The sequence below is a fragment of the Arachis stenosperma genome, chromosome 3 (genome assembly GCF_014773155.1).
Source record: "Arachis stenosperma cultivar V10309 chromosome 3, arast.V10309.gnm1.PFL2, whole genome shotgun sequence".
Classification (NCBI taxonomy): domain Eukaryota; kingdom Viridiplantae; phylum Streptophyta; class Magnoliopsida; order Fabales; family Fabaceae; genus Arachis; species Arachis stenosperma.
The window spans coordinates 104,221,012-104,241,766 of NC_080379.1; the positions used below are offsets into that span (position 1 = coordinate 104,221,012).

At 38.8% G+C, this 20,755-nt stretch overlaps 1 non-coding gene across 1 annotated transcript; it reads left to right on the forward strand.

Annotated features, from left to right (window-relative positions):
* Positions 1 to 451: 451 nt before the first annotated feature.
* TRNAF-GAA (transfer RNA phenylalanine (anticodon GAA)) lies at positions 452 to 524 on the forward strand. The gene has a single exon. It is a non-coding gene; the product is annotated as a tRNA-Phe (tRNA).
* Positions 525 to 20,755: the final 20,231 nt, after the last annotated feature.

The following is a 20,755-nucleotide window of genomic DNA, read 5'->3' on the forward strand; positions in this document are numbered from 1 at the left end:
TCTTCTCTCACGAAGATGAACAACACACAGAATTAGGGATTCGGGGGAAGAAACGGGGGGTGCTTGGGGTCACCGGGTCAGGGTGCTCTTCGGGTCGGGTCGGGTCGGGTTAAGGGGTTCTTTTTTTATATTAGATAATGAAACGACGTCGTTTAGGCAGAACCGGCCGGTTACCGGTTCGGTCCAACCGGCCGGTTCGCCGGTTTATCGCCGGTTCTTTTCAGGACGGTTTCTGCAGGAGGACCGGATCGTTTGCATTGCTAGTTCACGGTTAAACCGGTCGAACCGGCCGGTCCGGTCCGATTTTCAGAACATTGATTATATCATATCTTATTTATTTATGTGCATTGCATGTTATTGTATATTCTCTTTTTTTTAATGAGAATAGTATAATGTCCTTCCGCTTACTTGTACACATTTATTTAAAATTGAATGCAACAAATATTGATATGCGGAGATAGCTCAGTTGGGAGAGCGTCAGACTGAAGATTTGAAGGTCGCGTGTTGGATCCACGCTCACCGCAAATTTAGTTTTGATTGGGTCAATTTAGATCCTTAAATCTAATATTTAATTGGCCCCACTTTTAGCTACATTCCGTTATTTTCAACATATAACAATGTATGAACAGGGTAAACAAAGGGAGAAAAAAAAAACAATTAAACAAAGTAATAAGAAAGATTGAATAAACTTAAAGAAATTTCAGAGGCAAAGCTAACACCACCCGAAAAAGACACATTCTTGTTGTGCGGGACTTGGACAGTATCGAGAAGTAAGGTGGTGAAGTTGGGATCCCCAATTTCTCAGCTTCATTCAATCCAATCATCATTCATTGAATTCGAACCAAATATTAGCAACAAATATATAGTTCATGCTTCAATAAAAAGAATAATAAGCCAATGCTATGATAAAACATAACTTTTGGAGTTAAAATAATGAAAAATTTTATAGGGATTAAAATCAAAATCCATTATATTTACAAAAATTACAAATTTATTTAAATTAATAGAAATATAGTACTAAAAAGTTAAAAAAATATATTCCAAAATGGTTATTAAAATAAAATTGTTGGTTAAGAGAATAAAATTGTATACATTTTTTAATGCATTGAATGTACATATGGATTTTTTTTAAAAAAAGTTATATTTTCTATCAATCCACTCTGCTTACTTTATTTATATTTCACAATTCACACATCACCTTTTATGAATTTAGTGCATGAAACTGACTCCTATGCTATGTTATTTATATGTTTTTTTGCTGTTATCCCATCATCAATCATGAGTTTCTTACTTTTATAGATGGAAACCCGTAAAATATCACTACCCGCACCACGTAAAATGAATGGCGACGGAACATAGGTACTCGTTTCATGGGACTCATTAAATATATGCAAATATAAAGTTACTGATTTATTTTGATTTATTCTAATAATCTGCCAATTTTTTGGTCACTTAATTTAAATTAAAGGATTAATTCTAGTTCTAGTTTATGAGTCACACAAACCCTAAGTACCTAAAGATAAGATGATTATATGTCACATATCACATTAAATTTAGGTAATTAGAGAGTTGTGAGGAATTAATTTCAAGCTGTTATTCAAGTGATTTAACTTTTTTAAGATTCAACAAGAATTCAATTAGAAAAGAGTTATCTTTCAATATACTCTGATCCCTAGGATGAAGAACGAAATTAATCCTTGAATATAACACAGTGCATTGATTAAGAGTGAAATGACAATAGTATTAATCTATTAAAATACAGATCTCCTAACCTTAACAAAGGAGGTTTAGTTGCTCATGTGGTTGAGAAACCCTAGTAGAGAAAAATGTAAAAGTGCGGATGATGAGAAAAAAAAGCCCTAAGTCAAGATATCTTCTCTTTTCTCTTTTTAATTCAAAATTGATTAAAAAAATCAAATTAGAGGAAGAGATTTAGTGCTGATTCATGTGGGAACCACTTTGGTTTGCACTACTAGCGCCAAATGTGGGCTGGTGGTGTTTGGTGCCACCTGGGCAGCAATTTTTCACGCTTTACGGGGTCTCTAGTGCCAAACGCCGGGTCGTGAAATTTTTCGCCACCATGGCAGAGGCAAAAGTGAGCTTTCTGTGTTCTAGCGCCAAACGTTGATGAGGTGGCGTTTCGCGCCACCCTGGCAGCCTTGAATTTGAAGCTTTTCTTCTTTTTGAACTCTGCCAAACTCACTCGAATGCTATCTGTAACAAATCAAATTGCAAAACAACTCAAAATAGCATTCATGGTGGCTTAAAACACCAAAATCTTAAAATAATTCAACAAATCCGCATGTAAATCACTAAGGAAAGATAAAAAAGATGCTCACGCATCACAACACTAAACTTGAATTGTTGCTTGCCCTCATACAACTTAAATAAGAGAAACCTGAGATGCGGGTTTGCCTAAGAGCTGAGCTTTCAATCAAGCTCCTGTCTGCCTTTTGAATGGGGTCAACAACACTGTAGTCCTGAATAGTTTTGACACCTCATTGTCCCTTGGGAGTTTAGGAATGCCAAAGTCATTCAGAATTGAAATCCGGATAATATTATGAATTCTTCCTCTTTTAACTTCCAATGAATCCTTGAACACACCATTTCTTTTATTTGGTGCTTTGCCCCTTGAGCCTAGCCGTGACGCTAAATATTTTTTCTCAGGCTTTCCTTGACACAGAAATACCACAAACACATAATCAGGAACTCTTTAAGTTCTTGATTTTCTATTGATTTTTCTCAGTTAGTGGTGCTCAGAGCCTTTGGCATACTCTTTGATTGCACTTGGCTTTGACTCTAAGTATTCTGTCTGAAGAATTTCTTGACACATGCATACCACAACCACATGGCTAGGAGAACAACTCTTTGAGCTTTAATCAATTTTAACCTTTCTAGCCATTGATGCTCAGAGCCTTGGGCCTTGCTTTTATTTTCATTTTCTTGTTATTTCTTTTGTTTCAAGGATCAATTTCTTGTGTAATTTAGAGAATTCATAATACTTCTCTAAATTCCTGTTCTTCATGAATTAACGTCCTTTATTCCAAGATCAAGCATGCATTCAAAATTACAGATAAATACATCGACATATAATTTTGACAAGACAATTGTAAATTTAAACTCAACTGCTCATGCATTACACCACTTTTCTCTTGCTTCTCTTTTCTTTTTTGTTTTTGAATTCAAGCTCAGATAGTGATACATGAGACATTCCTGAATTGAAACTTAATTAAACTAAGCTAGGAAGACTAGGAATTACTAAGACTCATGCAAAGGACATATAAATCAAACAGAAAAATAGGAAATTAACAAAATATTAGAAGAAGGGAAATAGAAATTGGAAAAGGAACTGAACAACCTTAGCCATCATGATGTGTATCTCTCTCTTCAGGCTGTGCTCCATATAGTCCTCTTAGTCGCCCTATATATTGTCTTATTTGAAGAAGCTCATGGCATTGGATTTCTTATTCAGCCATGATCTGATGAAGAAGGATGTCGTGACTGTCCTAGTTCATCTTCATCTTCTCAAGAGAGGATGTTAGCTGCTACCAGTACTCCTGAGTTGGAAAGTATTACCCTTGAGGTATGGGAGGCTGGTCCTACTGAGCCTCCTCCTCAGCCTGATCTCTTTTCTGAACTCTTTGATATTTTCTCACATACTCCATAGTCTTCTTGGAGATTGACCTCTTAACCGTAATAGGAAAATTATTCTCCACTTTCACTTTAGTAGTGTCAAAGAGATGGTAAATGAGATGTGAAAATGCTAACTTGGCATTTGATGAGGGATTGGAGGCAATACTGTATATCTAATGTGAAATTATGTCATGTAACCCCACATACTCTCCTTTCATGATACAGTGGATCAGTATGGCTCGGTCCACAGTGCACGCCGATCGGTTTTTAGTCGGAAGGATAGACCTTCGGATAAAATCTAACCATCCCCTTGCTAGTGGAATGAGGTCGCTACTCTTTAGTTGGTTCGGTCTACCATCCGAAGCCATTCTCCATTGAGATTCTGGGAGGCAAATTTCTGCAAGCACTTGATCATACCTCCTGTCTCTGCTCATCCTCTCACTGTAGCTATTATTGGTGTGCTCGGGGGTGGCAATTGGAGGGCTTGTCGGACACACCTTGGACTGAGATCAAGGACTTTCCCTCTTACAAAGCTCTGATCATTTTTCTCATTTACTCCATGGACATCCTTATAAGTGATCCATGTAGTGCCATAAAACCTTTTTACCATCAGTTGCCCAACATCAATGTGTGTGTTACAAAGAAACTGCCAACCCCGCTTCTCAATTTAGAATCAAATTTTTGGGTACCCGTTCGATTTTAGTTCAAATTTCACCTCTGGAATTACGACTCTCTTCGAAGTAATCCAAAAATATGCTCCGCATGTTGATGTGTGAGCATCTTATACCCTTTTCCTAACATTTTCTAGTTATTTTTTATTATATTTTATTAAGTTTTATTATATTTTAGTGCAAAAATTCTCTTTGGATGCTATTTTGAGTTGTTTTGGTGTTTTATAATTTCAGGTGAAATTCGGGCAAATTTGATAGAGTTTTATGCAAAAATAAAGGAAGAAAGTAGATGCTATCAACCTTAAATTCCTTCCATTCTAACGAGTATAACTTGAGTTAAAAAGATTTAATTGATACGGTTCTAATGACGTTGGAAAGCGAACTTCCAGTTCTTTCCAACGATATATAATAGTCTATGCTTTTCTTCTGGAATCACTGCCAAATCTGGCGCTAAATGCTAAACTTGGAGTTTAGTGCCCAACAAGGACAGAACCAGCACCAGAACTCCCCCCAGGGTGCTAAACGCCTAAATTGGCATTTAGCACCAGCAGGGGAGCCAGAATCCGAATGTTGACACTCCTCTTTGGGTGTTTAACGTCCCAACTGGCGTTAAACGCCATCAACTACCCGCATTTAGCACTTAATAGTTTTATTTTATTTTCTTTTTGTAATTTTTATTACAAATAATATCTTTTAGGGTTAGAATTTATTATTAGGTTAGTGTTTAAAGAAAAAGATCACTTGTATCTGGGATCTTCTTCCTTCTGCACTTTTTCGAATCTTGTTTTCTCTGTAAGTTATGTGCAACTAAACCTCCTGGTTAAGGTTAGGAGCTCCATTTATTTTCATGAATTAAGATTATTATTCTTCTATTTTAATTTATGTTTGATTTAATTTTAAGGATTAATTTTGTTCTTAATCTTATGAACTGGGTGAAACGAGAGTATGACCCTTTTCTGCATGAGTTCTTGTGATTTTCGAGAGAGTTATCTCGCTTGAATTACAGCTTGAAAGCACTCGTCTTAGACGGCTAATTACACAAACCGATGGGGATAAGCAACATCTATTCAGCCGGTTTGGGGGTGGTTAGGGCCTTCGTGATATAAACTAGTTTTCTGAACTTCACCCTCTAATCTAAGTTAAGTGACCATGAGAGTGGCAGTTGATGAAGGTTTGAGGAGGCTAAATCGCTGAGAGATTAAGGTTTAGACACTTATGATTTGACATAGAATGAATCATTCATTGTTAAAACAGTTGGTAAGACATTTTAATCTGGAAAAAGTAAACATCTCCAAGACCTTAACTGTTTTCTTTTATTGATCTCACACCAAACTGTTTATTGCTTTTCTTAATTGTTTATTATTTTTATGCATTTACAACAACAATAAATCTTTGTTTTGTTTTCCTGACTACGTCCAATAGGATAACCATTGCTTGCTCAGTCCGACAATCCTCGTGGGATCGACCCTCACTCACCTGAGGTATTACTTGGATGACCCGGTGCACTTGCCGGTTAAGTTGTGGATATTCCAAAAATCCGCACCAAGTTTTTGGCGCCATTGCCGGAGATTATTTGTGATTGACAACTACTAATTTTTTGGTTGCTTAGATTAGGTATTTTTTTTCTTATTAGTTTTGTTTATTTATGTTTCCTTTTAATTTTTTATTTTTAATTTTATTTATTTTCCCTTAATTTTTTAATTTTGCTCTATTTATTTTCTTTTAATTTTTGGTTTTATGTTTGGTGTCCCTTCAACATTCTTTTTCCTTTTTATTTTCGAAATTTTTGTATACTGACCTCTTAGTTTTCAAATTATTAGTATATTTTTCTTGTTATTTTAAAAAAATTTAGTATTTAATTGCTTGCTTTAATTTATTTTAATTATTACTCTTTAGGATATCTCACTGGGAGCTCTCTATACTTTGACATAGAGACTCCCATTTTCTTTGGTTTTCTATTTTTGTGTGTAGGAACAAGGAGAGTTCACTATGGACCCGAATGGTAATGAGCAATCCAGAAGGACCCTCAGTTCATACACCGCCCCCATTCCTGACCTTTATGGACGCAGTATTGCTATGCCTCCCATTAGAGCAGACAATTTTGAGTTTAAGTCACACTTGACCAGTTTTGTGCAACAAACTTACCAGTTTCATCGACTCCCGCATGAAGATCCTAATCTATTCATCTCAAACTTCCTGCATATCTGTGATATTGTGTACTAATGGAGTGGATCCTGAAATCTATAAGCTAAGGCTCTTCCCATTTGCTGTGAGGGATAGAGCCAAACAGTGGCTTGATACTTAGCCCAAAGAGAGCTTGGATACTTGGGACAAGGTGTTCAACAAGTTTCTGAACAAGTTCTTTCCCCCACAGAGATTGACTAAGCTGAGGACATATGTTCAAACCTTTAGGCAAGGAGAGAGTGAGTCCCTCTATGATGCTTGGAAGAGGTATAAGCTGATGCTCAGGAAACGCCCTCCTAATATATTTTCAGATTGGGTCAAGGTAGACATCTTCTATAAAGGACTCTCTGACATGGCAAGATATCTCTTGATAATTCTGCAGGTGGCTCCTTAAACATGAAAAAGACACTTGAGGAGGCCAACAAGCTTATTGAGATGCTTGCTAACAACAAATATTTATACTCTTCTGAGAGGACTATAGTAAAGAGAGGAATTATGGAAGTGGATGCCGTAGAAGCTCTTCGTGCTTAGAACAAGCTTTGTATCAACAAATAAGTCTTATTACTCAACACTTGAGTGGGATGCAAGCTACAGCTGTTAATACTCAAAATACTCCTCAAGATGTTTCTTATAACATGAGTGGTGGCTTCACCCAAGGTGAGACTTATGATTAAGCTCAATTCCCTCATGAACATATTAATTTTATGAGGAATACTCCTAGAAACCTCAATGATGATGCATATTCCAAGTCCTTTAATCAGGGGTGGAGAAATCACCTAAACTTTGGATGGGGGGAACAACCTCAGAGGCCGCAGAATTTCAATAATCCTCAGGCAGTTTTAATCAAAATAATTTGAACAACTGGCAATCCCATCCCTCGCAACCACAGCAAGCACTGTATCCACCTCAAAATGCTTCTGACTTGGTGTCTATTGTTTTAGAGCTCTCCAAGAGTAGTCTTAGTTTCATGCAAGAAACCAGAGTTTCACTTCGGAACTTAGAGGTTCATATGGAACAATTAGCCACCAAGGTTGCTGAAATTGATAAGAGGACCACCAATACGCTTCCTAGCACCCCAATTCCAACTTTAAGGGAGGAGTGCAAGGCCATCACCTTGATAAGTGATCAAGTGGCAAGTGCAGAGGCATAAGTTACTGAGAAGCCGGTTGAAAAAGAAGCTTTGGAGGAGGTGTATAATAAAGAGGAGCACGCCCCCTTTAGACACCTGGACAATCCTTTTCCGGTTGATATTGAGAAGTATTCGGCGTTGATGATCGGACTTTTGTGTGGTCTAGAATTTCACAATAAATTCTCATTGCAAGTATAGTTTCTGAACCAACAATAATCCTTTCATACAAAAATTTGGTTGTCACAAGTAACAAACCCTTAAAAATATAAACCGAAGTATTCAAACATTGGGTCGTTCTCCCTAGGAATTGCAATAAAATGTTCTTGTCATTGGTTATGAAGTATTGATGACCCGGAATTCACTACCCACATGTAATGAATCCGTTCTTTGGCAAGCGCACCAAATTGTCGTCAAGTAATAACCCACAATAGAGTGGGATCGTATCCACATAGATTAGTTGGATTAAGCAATCAATAGTTGATTAATTATCCTAGTTAGACGATTCAATTTTGAGTGATACGCAACAAGAAAAGTAAATGACATGAAAGTAAAGGAAAGCAATAAAGTTCAAGAAAGTAAATGGCAAGGAAAGTAAAGTACAAGAAAGTAAAGTGCTGGAAATGTAAAGTGCAGAAAATGTGAATAACCACAAAGTAAATAAAAGAAAGAAAGATAAAATAAACATTGGGATCAAAATATATTGCACTCTCTGGATTAATTGATTTCATCTCATCTTCAATCATGCAACTCATTGACCTCTTGGCAATCATGATTGATTGAGCCCCAATTCCTTAGTTACTCAATCTCTCAAATCTTGATCAATAGCCAATTCCTTGGTCTAATTCCTCATGAGAAGAGATGAAGCTTGTTCCCTGATTATACCACACATCCTCATAGGTCCAAGTAGAGGGAGGATTATATGTCACCGTATCCAAACACCAAAACCCGATCCTACTCAAGTGTGAGAAGAGATTTCTAGCATGGTTTCATGTTTTCTTTTCCAAGGTTCCCATGAAACCCATTTTGCATTCAGTCTCTTTTCCAAGATAATTGAATGCTAGAATGCAGAACGAAATCTTTTCTAGTAAATCAAAGAGAGATGAAGAGAAGAATAAGAATAAAAATAATCAATCCATCAAATAACAATAGAGCTCTCTTTCCCAATGGAAAGAGTTAGTAATTCGTAACTAACATATTTACAAGTAAGAAAATGGAAGAGGAGAAGAGAATGGTGGGAAAGAGGGTCCGAAGACTCACTCCTCCAAATGTGTCCAGCCTAATAGATAGCTCCCTAATTCTATGAAACTAAGGCCTTTATATAGGCTCTCCTAAATTACAAACTTAAATGAAATTAAAATCAAATTACAATGAAATGAAAATAAACTATTCTAGATGCTTCTTGTGGCCTTGATTGGTTGACAATTGTGGCTTGAATGAGAGTTAGAGTGGGCTTGTAACTAACGTGGCCCTTAACGTAGGCTCTTAGTGCTTCGCTAGCGTTATTGGCACTCACTTTTTCCAATAACGCTGCTTCTTGTCCCTATTTCCCACATTAATGGTCCACGTTAGTGTAACTAACGTGGCCCTTAACCTAGGCATGCCAAGGCTCAAGGGCGTTAGTGACACTCACCTTTGTCACTAACGCTACAAAACCCCCCCTTCTTCTACATTAATGCCCACGTTAGTGGTGTTAATGTGGCCACTAACGTGGGCCTTTTTTGGTTCGCCAAAGTTAGTGGCGTTAATGTGGCCACTAACTTTCCATGCTCTCCTCCTTCAAAGTTAATGCCGTTAACGTTCCCACTAACGTTGGGGCTTCTCCTTTCTTCCACGTTAGTATCCATGTTAGTGGCACTAACGTGGCTCTTCTCTGCTTCTTGTTACCTGAAATCAATCAAACAAAGTGCATCAAAGTCTTGCTCTTAATCATGAGATTATGCATCATCCATTTTATCATTCAATTCATGCATAATTCTCATGAAATCATTCAAAATTCACAATGTTTGCTTGAATCCTGGTATGAATGCATTTTCAACTAAATACTTTCTTATTTCCTAAGAAAATGCATAAAACCAACCTAAAGCATACAAAAAATGGCTAGTAAAACTAGCCAAGATGCACTGACATCACTAAACTATTCTAGATACTTCTTGTGGCCTTGATTGGTTGACAATTGTGGCTTGAATGAGAGTTGGAGTGGGCTTGGTTGAAGGTTGGGGGCTGCAGGAAGAAGTTCAAGTGCCACCCCTACTTGAATTTGCCCTTTGGAGTATGACCCAATTGATACACTGATAAACCACTATTTTATGGTTTATATTGTGTATAATTATGTGGTTTTATCATGATCCTTACCCACTTATTCATTAATTTAGCATGCATTTATATTTCCTTCCTGGAATTATTACATGGTTGAAAACTGCTTCCTAGAGACTTTTTATTATGCATTTTAGTTCTCCTTTATCCCATTCGATGCCGTGATCTGTGTGTTAAGTGTTTCAGGCTTTATAGGGCATGAATGAGTTGGAGATTGGAAGGGAAGCTAGCGAAAATGGAAGGAACACAAGAAATTGAGGAGACAACCAGCGAGAAGTGACGCGGCCGCATGGCTCACGCGACCGCGTGGAAAGGAAAAGCACAAGTGACGCGGAGGCGTGGATGACACAAACGCGTGGCACGGAAGAACGCAAATGACGTGTCCGCGTGGACGACGCGATCACGTGACTCGCGCGATCTGCATAATCTGCAAATTCTGCTGGGGGTGATTTTGGGCCCTGTTTTGACCCAGTTCTTGGCCAGAACAGCAGACTAGAGCCAGAGAACATGCATAAACGAGGAACAACATTCATTCTACACAGTTTTGAGTTTTTAGATCTAGTTTTACTCCTCCTCTAGGTTTTTTCTCTACACGATTGGTACTCTTAGGATATTATTTTTCTACTACTTTTGCATTGGGATATTGAGAAGAGTTATTACCTCATGAAGATTTCGTCATTCTAGTTCGTTTTCTTTACTTGGCTTTACTCTTCCATGTCCTTTGCTTTGTTAATTTTACCATTGGAATATTATTAGGATTTATTCAATATAAGGATTATTCTTATTTTAATTGGATTATTTTTTGATTTCTATTTACAATGTCTTTCTTTAATTTCTTCTCATATGTCATGAATTTTGTATTCACAATGAGCGAGTAGTTCCCTAACTTGATGGGGAGTTGATTGAAAGGAACCAATTGAGTTGGAAGGCTTGAAAGAAAGATTGTAATTGGGTTTACTGTTGGCTTGCTTTCTAGTCACTAACACCAATCCCTTTTAATTAAGTGGGTTGCAATTTGTGAACAGACGTAGCATTCCAACCTGTTTGATTTTCCTTTGCCTAGTAAAGGATAACAAAACAGAATAACTTTTAATTATCAATTAATCTTGAGAGCATTCCAACTATAATAGGGATTCCAACTAATCAACTCCCAGTCAAGGCTTTTATTTACATTATTCAAATTCATCAATTTAATTTTTTGTTATTCAACTCAAACCTTTTTGAAAACATCTGATTAATAAAATAGAACACCTTTCTGCAACTCGTTGGGAGACGACCTGGGATTCATACTCCCAGTATTTAAAATTTGAATTTCTGTGACATATTTCTAAATTGATAAGTGGATTTCTGGTGAGTTAAGATCTTAACTTGCAACGTACACATTTTAATAATTTTTAATTCACCAAATTTCGCTGCATCAATTTTTGGCGCCGTTGCCGGGGAGTTGCAACAGTGTGTTAATTTATTGATTGGTATTTATTTCTATTGCAATTTTTTTCTTTTTCATTTTATCACTATGAACTGCACGTTTCTTTCGTTAAATGACGCGTTCGCTTCCTGATCCAAGCTTGCCAGTATTTGACCCTGAAATTGAAAGAACTCTTTCACATATAAGGCGAGCTAGGTGTAGGCGACTCCTCTTTGAGGACGAACCTGAACCGTCATTTAAGAAAGAAACAACCCCACTTTCTACTGATTCAGTTCATTTACGTGCAGGTGACATGGCAGCACCCAGAAGAGTCACCATCCCGGAGGAAGGAGCCCCTGATTTTACGCTCCAACCATTCCAGGCGCACCACCCAGCAGTAGCTGTAGATTTTGAAATAAAATCTTCGCTACTCAACTTGATGCCCAAATTTCATGGCTTACCTGCTCAAGAGCCTATCAAGCATCTCAGGGATTTCCAGACCGCTTGCTCTACTGTTAAACGTGATGGAGCTAATGAAATCTCTATTCTATTAAAGGCCTTCCCGTTTTCTCTGGAAGGAAAGGCAAGAGAGTGGTACTACACTCAGCCCAGAGAAACTATTTCCGACTGGGATACACTTAGGAGAGAATTTCTGGATAAATTTTTTCCAGCTGAAGTTGCTGATAAGCTAAGAAAGGACATGTCTATGATTGTCCAGGACGAATCTGAGACCCTCTATGAATACTTGGAACGCTTCAATACACTTCGAAATGCATGTCCCCATCGTATGATTGACAAGATAGTCTTACTCGGTTACTTTACACAGGGTATGAGACCTCAAGATAGGACCACACTGGAAGGTGCTTGCAATGGTTCTATGAAAAATCACAAGACTACGGACGAAGCATGACAGTTGATCAGAGACTTAGCTGACTCTACTAGGAATCATAAGCAGAGACAAAGTCAGTCAAGAGTTGTTGCGGAGGTATCCACTAATACAGAGACTACCGCTATAGCCCAGAATCTATGTAAAATTACTAACTTGCTGAAACAGATGCAACTGAATCAACAACAACCTCAGCAAGTTCAGCCTTCTCCACCACAGCACAGCCAGCAGTTAGTCCCACAAAGAGTGTGCGGCATCTGTGCAGATTATAGTCACTATACCGATGAGTGTTCGCAGCTCCAACCAGAAGACAATATTGTAGCAGCCACTCACAGCTTTTATGACCGCCCCAATCAAGGGTACAATCAAGGTGGCAACTATAACCAAGGATGGCAGGATAATTCCAACCAAGGCTGGAGAGACAATTCTAACCTGGGTTGGAGGGACAATTCTAACAGAGGAGGCAGAGATAACAATAGAAATCAGAGGTAGAATAACAATAACAACAGGCAGCAGAATCAACCTTACAGAGCACCTCATTTAAGACAACCTCAAGCCCCTCAACAAATCTCTCAAACCACTAGCATCTCTTCATCTCATAATGCTGACTTACTACAAGCCATTGATCAGAGACATCAGGCTATGGAAGATAGTATTAAAGCAACTCTGAATACTTTCGCTTTTACTTTACAAACTCTTGTCTCACAGATGGGATCAATGCAAAATTCTAGTAACCAGTCTTCAAGCTCTGGTGGACTCCCCTCTCAACCATTCCCCAACCCAAATGGTGGTATTAATGCCATCACCCTAAGGTCTGGAACCACACTGCAGGAGAAAAGTCAGGAGGAGTCAAGCCTACCAGAACACGCCTCAGCTGAAGATGTTAAAGAGAAAGAGGACATACAGGACATAGCTGAGAGAGAAGAAGCTCAATCACAGGAGAAAGCACCAAAAGGCGCAGACACTGCAGAAAATACCACTCCCATTCCATTTCCACAACTTGCAAGGAAGCCCAGGAAGCAGTTGAAACCTGACCCCAAGATGGTAGAAATCTTCAAAAAGGTTGAGGTAACTGTTCCCCTTTTTGATGTCATTCAACAGGTACCTAAATATGCAAAGTTTCTAAAATATTTATGTATACATAAGGACAAAATTAATGAATTAGAAACTATTCCTTTAGGAAGTTCCATATCTGCTTTAATGGGAAGTTTACCTGAAAAATGTAGTGACCCAGGTCCTTGTATAGTTAGTTGTACTATTGGTGGTGTAGTAATTTATGATTGCATGTGTGATTTGGGAGCATGTGTTAGTATTATGCCTTTATCTGTATATGATGTTTTAAGGCTCCTGATGATTGGATTTTTGATGGTATAGAATTTTACAAATGAATTCTCGTTGCAAGTATAGTTTCTAAACCAACAATAATCCTTTCATACAAAAGATTGTTTGTCACAAGTAACAAACCCCTAATTTTATAAACCGAAGTATTCAAACCTCGGGTCGTTCTCCCTAGGAATTACAATAAAATGTCTTGTTATTGGTTATGAGTTATTTTGGGGTTTTGGATAAGAAGCATGAAAAGTAAATGGCAATGAAAATAAACTAACAACTATAAAAGGCTCTTGGCAAGGTATGAAAACTAGAAGTCCTATCCTAGTTATCCTTCTCGATTGTGATGAGAATTGTTCATTGCTACCACTTAGTTAACCCTTACTAAATAAAGGAAAGTCAAGTGGATGAATTGACTTGAGCCACAAGTCTTAGCCAACTCCCAAGGAAAGACTAGCTTTAGTGCACTCCAAATCAATTAGCAATCTCTCCAATTATCAATCAACAAAGGAATTAGATAACTCAAGTGTCACTAATTACTCTACCTAGGCCAAGAGGAACAAAATCTACACTAAAACTAAAAGAGACATTTCAACAAACACATAAAGTGCAATAGAAGTAAACATTATTAAATGAAAGAATTAAAGGAATCTACAACTACAAAAACAAGAGATCAACAATAGAAAAGCAAAGAAGACACATTTAGTATGAATTACCTGTTATTGAATTGGAAGAATGTAGAAGGAACAATACTAGATCTACAACAAAATATAAGAACAACATAAAGGAAATTACAACAAAAGAGTAGAAGAAGATGAATGTAGCAACAAAGAATTGAGAGGTAGAAGTAGAAGAAAGCAAAGATTAAAACCTAGATCTAAGAACTAAACCTAATCCTAATCCTAATTCTAGAGAGAAGTGAGAGCTTCTTTCTCTAGAAACTACTTTTAACTAATCCTAATAAGTGGAAATGAACTAATGATTAAAAGTATGTAAAGTATGTTGATTCTCCCTTCAATCCTTGGCTTAAATAGCATCAGAAATGAGTTGGATTGGGCCCACAAGGCTTCTAAAATCGCTGGCCACGTGTTGCATTAAGTGGGTCATGTGCCACCATCGGCGCGTCCGTGTACCGTGCGCATGCGCGCCCCTATGCGCGATGCAATTATGGCAAATCTTATATCGTTTCGAAGCCCCGGATGTTAGCTTTCCAACCCAACTAGAACCGCATCATTTGGACCTCTGTAGCTCAAGTTATGGTCATTTAAGTGCGAAGAGGTCGGCTTGACAGCTTTTCGGTTCTTTCATTTCTTCATGAGTTCTCCAACTTTTCATGCTTTCTTTCTTCATTCCCTTGATCCAATCTTTGTCTCCTAAACCTTAAATCACTTAACAAACATATCAAGGCATCTAATGGAATCAAGGTGAATTAAATTTATTTATTTTAAGACCTAAAAAGCATGTTTTCACTCTTAAGCACAATTAAAGGAGAATATACAAAACCATGCTAATTCATTGGGTAAATGTGAGAAAAGGTCTACAAAATACTCTAAATTCAATACAAGATAAACCGTCAAATTGGGGTTTATCAGCTCCCTCCCTTAAAAAGGTCGGTAGCTCATTTTGTATTGGCAGATAAAAGCATTATTACAGTAGCTGGAGTTGCTGAAGATGTTTTATTGAACATTAAAGGGCTCACATTTCCCACTAATTTCTATATCTTGGAGATGCCCAATAATGACTCAGATAAGCCATCATCAATCCTACTTGGCAGACCATTCCTGAAGACATCAAGATTCAAATTAGATGCATTTTCAGGAACATATTCTTTTAAAATAGATGGCCAAATAGTAATCTTCAATTTGAATGGAGTCATAAACAACCTTCTAGAAGATCATTCCATCTTCCAGTGTGATGTCATTGATGAAACTGTAGCTGAAATTCACCAGGAAGAGCTGGAAGAAAAGTACACAGAACAAAGTCCAAGTGTAAGGACTCTATTAGCTAACAATAAGGACACTTCTGGATTTTCACAAGCTCCAGACAATCCAGAGCCTGCCCATGACCAAAAGATTGAGTTGAAACCTCTCCTTCCACATCTCAAATACACTTATATTGAAGAAGGGCAGAAGTTTCCAGTTATTATTGCACAGGATCTCACTCCTGAACAGGAAGAGCAGTTACTTAATGTGCTGAGGAAGCACAAGAAAGCAATTGGGTGGAGTTTGGCAGACATCGTAGGCATCAGCCCTCAAGTATGTGAGCACAGAATATTTTTAGAGGAAGGAGCAAGACCTGTCCACCAACCCCAGAGAAGACTGAATCCCACTATTTTGGAAGTTGTCAAAAAGGAAGTGACCAGACTATTGGAAGCGGGTATCATTTATCACATTTCAGACAGTGAATGGGTTAGCCCAGTACAAGTGGTGCCCAAGAAGTCTGGAGTCACTACAGTGAAGAACGAGCATGGAGAGCTCATAGCGACCAGAGTACAGAACGCTTGGAGAGTCTGCATTGATTACAGGCGTCTCAACCAAGCTACTCGCAAGGATCACTACCCTCTTCTATTCATTGATCAAATGCTGGATCGCCTGTCAGGTAAATCACATTATTGCTTTTTAGATGGTTACACAGGTTATTTCCAGATTCATATAGCTCCTGAGGATCAGGAAAAGACTACTTTTACATGTCCTTTTGGGACTTATGCTTACAAGAGAATGCCCTTTGGCTTGTGCAATGCACCAGCTACTTTTCAGAGGTGCATGATGAGTCTTTTTTCTGATCTCATTGAGGACTGTATGAAAGTTTTTATGGATGATTTTAGCGTTTATGGTGATTCTTTTAGCCTTTGCTTAGATGGATTATCTAGAGTATTAGATAGATGTGTCAATACAAACCTTGTATTAAATTTTGAAAAATGTCATTTTATGGTTAAATAAGGGATTGTATTAGGACATGTTGTATCTAACACTGGTATTTCTGTAGACCCAGCAAAGGTGAATGTTATTTCTAGTTTACCTTACCCCTCCTCTGTGAGGGAAGTCCGTTCGTTCCTTGGCCATGCAGGTTTTTACAGGAGATTTATTAAGGACTTCAGTAAGGTAGCACTTCCCTTATCCAGATTGTTGTAGAAGGATATTGAGTTTGAGTTCAGTGAGAATTGTAAGCAAGCGTTCGATAAGCTGAAGACCAACCTGACTCAAACTCCCATTGTGAGAGGACCAAAACGAAGCCAGCCATTTGAAATCATGTGCGATGCTTCCAACCATGCAGTAGGAGCAGCGCTGGCTCAGCGTGAAGGTAAGGATCCTTTTGTTATTGCTTATGCGTCTAAAACTTTAGACGCTGCCCACTCCAATTATACTACTACTGAGAAAGAGCTTCTTGCTATTGTTTTTGCTCTGGATATATTCCGAGCTTATCTACTTGGTACTAGAGTAGTAGTGTATTCGGACCATGCAGCTTTGAAGTATCTATTAGCTAAAAAGGAGTCCAAACCAAGGCTCATACGTTGGATATTGCTTTTACAAGAATTTGATTTAGAAATAAAGGATAGAAGTGGTAATCAGAATCTAGTGGCAGACCACTTGAGTCGCCTTGAGCACATTAAGGATGATTCTATTCCTATAGATGATAATTTTCCATTTGATAACCTGCAAGCAGTATCTGAGGTAGCACCTTGGTACGCACCTGTAGCTAATTATCTAGTTAGCCGCACATTTCCTCCACATTTTTCTAAGCATCAAAGGGACAAATTGAAAAGCGAGTCTAAATATTATATATGGGATGACCCATATTTGTGGAGATGTGGTGCTGATCAGGTAATTAGACGTTGTGTACCTCAATCAGAATTCCAGTCAATTTTGGAGGCCTGTCACTCATCTGAGAGTGGAGGACATTTTGGCCCTCAAAGAACAGCTAGAAAGATCTTAGACTGTGGATTCTGGTGGCCTACTCTTTTTAGAGACGCTGCTGAGTTTTGTAGATCTTGTCTTCCATGCCAGAAATTTGGTAATATATCCAGAAGGGATGAGATGCCTCAACAATTTATGCTATTTTGTGAAATTTTTTATGTTTGGGGCATTGACTTCATGGGTCCGTTCCCAAATTCTAATGGTCAATTTTATATAGTGTTAGCTGTGGATTATGTTTCCAAGTGGGTGGAAGCATATCCCACCCGCACTGATGATGCTAACACTGTTGTTTCCTTTGTGAGAAACCATATTATTTGCCGCTTTGGATCACCACGAGCAATCGTGAGCGATCAAGGTACCCATTTCTGTAACAGGAGACTAACAGGATTGATGAAGAAGCATGGGATAATTCATAAGGTTGCAACAGCATACCATCCTCATACCAATGGGCAAGCCGAGGTGTCAAACAGAGAGATAAAGCGTATCTTGCAGAAGATAGTCAAACCTCATAGAAAAGACTGGAGCACCAGGCTGCAAGATGCACTATGGGCATACAGAACAGCATACAAAACACCCATTGGAATGAGCCCTTTCCGCTTAGTTTATGGAAAAGCTTGTCATCTCCCAGTTGAAGTAGAGCACAGAGCCTTTTGGGCAGTCAAGGAGTGCAACATGGGAATTGAGCAAGCTGGAGCTGAAAGGAAGTTGCAACTGCAAGAACTGGAGAGCCTTCGCCTAGAAGCTTATGAGAACTCAAGAATATACAATGAAACGATGAAGACTGTACATGATCAGCACATTAGAAGGAAAGAGTTCCACCCTAGGGATTTAGTCCTCCTTTACAAATCTTGACTAAGACTCATGCCAGGCAAGTTGAGATCGAGATGGGAAGGTCTATACAGAGTAGAGAAGGCCAAACCATACGGAGTTTATCACCTAAGCCACCCTTCACACTCTGAACTTATTAAGGTTAATGGACAACGTCTAAAGCTGTACCATGGAGAGAAGCTGCAGAAAAATAAGGAGCTTGAGATCTTCCTCTTAGAAGATCCCCACTGGCCAGAAGATTGAGCTACTGGAGTGTCCAACTTACGGACGTTAAAGCAAAGTGCTAGGTGGGAGATAACCCACCATGGTATGATCGTTCTTTTCTTTCTATCTTTAGTTTTTCCTAGTCAATAACTCTTCTCTTTATTAGCACCTTCATGCATCTGCATTCGCATTTTATATAAAAAAAACAAGAGCTGCGTGATGCGACCGCATCCACGACGCGTCCGCGTCGCAAGAAGAGGTGAGAAAAGAAAAAACGTACAGAGAGTCACGCCGGAGCGTGGCTGGAGACGTGTGGTGCATGAAATTGTGATCACTACTTTTCACAACTCAAATAATCCCCGGTAATGAATCCAAAAACTTGGTGTTCAATACCATGGCATAAACACAATTTCGCACAACTAACCAGCAAGTGCACTGGGTCGTCCAAGTAATAAACCTTACGCGAGTAAGGGTCGATCCCACGGAGATTGTTGGTATGAAGCAAGCTATGGTCACCTTGTAAATCTCAGTCAGGCAGACTCAAATGGTTACGGAGGATATATGAATAAAACATAAAGATAAAGATAGAGATATTTATGCAATTCATTGGTGTGAACTTCAGATAAGCGAATGGAGATGCTTTGTCCCTTCCGTCTCTCTGCTTTCCTACTGTCTTCATCCAATCCTTCTTCTCCTTTCCATGGCAAGCTGTATGTTGGGCATCACCGTTGTCAATGGCTACAGTCCCGTCCTCTCAGTGGAAATGTTCAACGCACTCTGTCACGGCACGGCTATCCAACTATTGGTTCTCGATCATGTCGGAATAGAATCCAGTGATTCTTTTAAGTCTGTCACTAACGCCCCACAATCGCGAGTTTGAAGCTCGTCACAGTCATTCAATCATTGAATCCTACTCAGAATACCACAGACAAGGTTTAGACCTTCCGGATTCTCTTGAATGCAGTCATCAATTCTAGCTTATACCACGAAGATTCCGGTTAAAGAACCCAAGAGATATCCACCCAATCTAAGGTAGAACGGAGGTGATTGACAGTCACACGTTCATAGGTGAGAATGATGATGAGTGTCACGGATCATCACATTCATCAAGTTGAAGAACAAGTGATATCTTGGAACAAGAACAAGCCGAATTGAATAGAAGAACAATAGTAATTGTATTAATACTCAAGGTACAGCAGAGCTCCACACCTTAATCTATGGTGTGTAGAAACTCCACCGTTAAAAATACATAAGAACAAGGTCTAGGCATGGCCGAATGGCCAGCCTCCCAATGATCTAAGATAGCATAAAACTACTCAAAGATAGCTACCCAGATATCTAAATACAATAGCAAAAGGTCCTATTTATAGGGAACTAATAGCTTAAGAATTACAAAGGTGAGTAAATGACATAAAAATCCACTTTCCGGGCCCACTTGGTGTGTGCTTGGGCTGAACATTGAAGCATTTTCGTGTAGAAACTCCTCTTGGAGTTAAACGCCAGCTTTTGTGCCAGTTTGGGCGTTTAACTCCCATTCTTGTGCCAGTTCCGGCGTTTAACGCCGGGTAGTTTTGAGCTGATTTGGAATGCCGGTTTGGGCCATCAAATCTTGGGCAAAGTATGGACTATTATACATTGCTGGAAAGCCCAGGATGTCTACTTTCCAACGCCGTTGAGCGCGCGCCAATTGGGCTTTTGTACCTCCAGAAAATCCACTTCGAGTGCAGGGAGGTCAGAATCCAACAGCATCTGCAGTCCTTTCCAGTCTCTGAATCAGATTTTTGCTCAAGTCCCTCAATTTCAGCCAGAAAATACCTGAAATCACAGAAAAACACACAAACTCATAGTAAAGTCCAAAAAAGTGAATTTTAGCTAAAAACTAATAAAAATATATTAAAAACTAACTAAATCTACTAAAAACATACTAAAAATAATGCCAAAAAGCGTACAAATTATCCGCTCATCAGCGTGCCAATGGCACAAATCATCCCACACGACCGTGTCACCGACGCATCCGCGTCACATGGGATTCCTGGCCTTCCACGCGATCGCATGCCCCACGCGGCCGCGTGCCCTGGATTTCGACGTAAAAGGGTGCACAACCCATTGTTGTGCTGGAGTGGTGCTGGATTGGTGCTGAATGCACAATTCTACCCACAATTCTAGAGTCCTCAATTAGAGGTGTCCAGGGTTCTTAAGCACACTCTTTTTGCCTTGGATCACAACTTTATTTCTTTCTTTTTCTCTTTCTCCCCT